Source organism: Ornithorhynchus anatinus, chromosome 11, assembly GCF_004115215.2.
Source record: "Ornithorhynchus anatinus isolate Pmale09 chromosome 11, mOrnAna1.pri.v4, whole genome shotgun sequence".
Taxonomy (NCBI): domain Eukaryota; kingdom Metazoa; phylum Chordata; class Mammalia; order Monotremata; family Ornithorhynchidae; genus Ornithorhynchus; species Ornithorhynchus anatinus.
The window spans coordinates 39,715,501-39,717,432 of NC_041738.1; positions in this window are offsets into that span (position 1 = coordinate 39,715,501).

A 1,932-nucleotide genomic window follows, 5' to 3' on the forward strand; every position below is an offset into this window, starting at 1 on the left:
ACACTGAGAAAGGCACATCCCATTTTATAATAGAGCTCACGTTTCCATCAACATAAATACTACCAATGTGTGCCGTTCCAAATCACTGACCTCATTCACTGTAGAGTCAATGCACCTAAGAACAGCGTCATGCACAGGTGAGCACTTAATAAATACCATTTGATGATGGATGTGCTCAATTTGAACACCATCCAAATTCTGCTTTGCAGAAAGCACTAACAATCAATGTAGCCACATCTTATGTCCAGATTAACACCAAGATCCACTCATTTTTAAAAGCGCATAAATACACAACCCACGCTTAGTGACCGCCTCCCTTAAAGGTGTAGATATCACTCCTGACCACTGAGAAAATAAAGGGATTTGTGGAGAGAGACGAAACGGCCGATCGAGTCTTCAGCCATTACGTTTGAAAAGACAATTTGATAAAAACAGATCATTTATTAGAAAATTCAGCATTCCGTGATCTTTACTTACAGAAGGAGCCTGTGATTTTCCTCGCCCACCTCCTTAAAAAGCTACGCATTGGGAAGCACTTTGCAAAAGTGAAATAAAAATTAACTCCGCCAAAAATGTTATTGGTTACTCTGGTAAAGATAAATGGGTATCACTCAGTTGACCTGTTCTTCCAGATGCTTCCTCAGCATCTACATCTTAGCAATTCCTCATTATGTGAGGATGGTGCATAAAAGGAATAGGGCCAAACTGCACACCAATAAGTCGAACTTGCACAAGTTTGGAGAACGGGGACTAGGGAATGTGTCTTGGTTATAGAACAAAAGAACTCATTTTATCACTTGGCTTTACCGCTTGAGAAAATGGCTCCTGGTGTGCTGAACTCCATGATAAATGTGCCCCCTCTAGTTCTTTATTGCCTCTGTAAATCACAGGACTGACAGCAGTTAATAAGAAAAGCTTTTGAGTGGTTTTGAAGTTTTCCTTTGTACAAATAAAGTCTCATATTAAAGAATTTGCTAGTCCTCAAGGTGTGGAAAATCAGCACAGGCAGAACCCCTATACTTTTAACCATTTACCTCCGTATTTAATTCTCAGAAAAAAAAAGAACCAAAAGTTTTCAGGCATAAACATCATAAAAAAGTATGCATTAATTTAAATTTATTTAGTTTACTGCAGAATTGATAATACCATATCCACTGAAATATCTGGATTTTTTTAAACTGAATGGTTAGGAAAACACCAAAAACCAGTGGTGGGGAAAATGGTGACTCTGCAGTATATTTCTTTCAGGCTTTTGATCATAATTGTATTGCTTTTAGATGAAGTAAAATTTTGGTGTGAGGTCTAAAAATGAGAAATTACAAATTCTTCTCAATTCAGGAAGCGATCAATTCACTTAGGTATTTACTAAAGTTTACTTAATGTGGAACCAAAATACGGAAGTAGGACAACCACGTGAAAAAAAAAGGCATTCTACTGCACTGAAGAATGTTTCTAAGGAACTCAAAGACCTTTCCATACTAATCCTAGCATCTTTGCGAGCTGTAAATGGAGAATGCTTATTCCCTCCTTTTTTTCAGAGAGGAAATGTCAGTGATGGTGATGATGGTATTTGTTAAGCGCTTACTATGTGCCAAGCACTGTTCTAAGCACTGGGGTAGCTACAAAGTGATCAGGTCGTCTCATGTGGGGCTCACAGTCTTAATCCCCATTTTACAGACAAGGTCACTGAGGCACAGAGAAGTGAAGTGACTGGCCCAAAGTCACACAGCTGACAAGTGGCAGAGCCGGAATTAGAACCCTTGACCTCTGACTCCCAAGCCCGGGCTTTTCCCACTGAGCCACGCTGTCGGCACAGAGGGACAAGTCTTGCCCAGTCACATAATGGATCGCTAATGGAGTCGATCAATCATATCTACTGAGTGCTTACCGTGTGCTAAGCGCTTGGGAGAGTACCACGTAATGGAGTCAGTA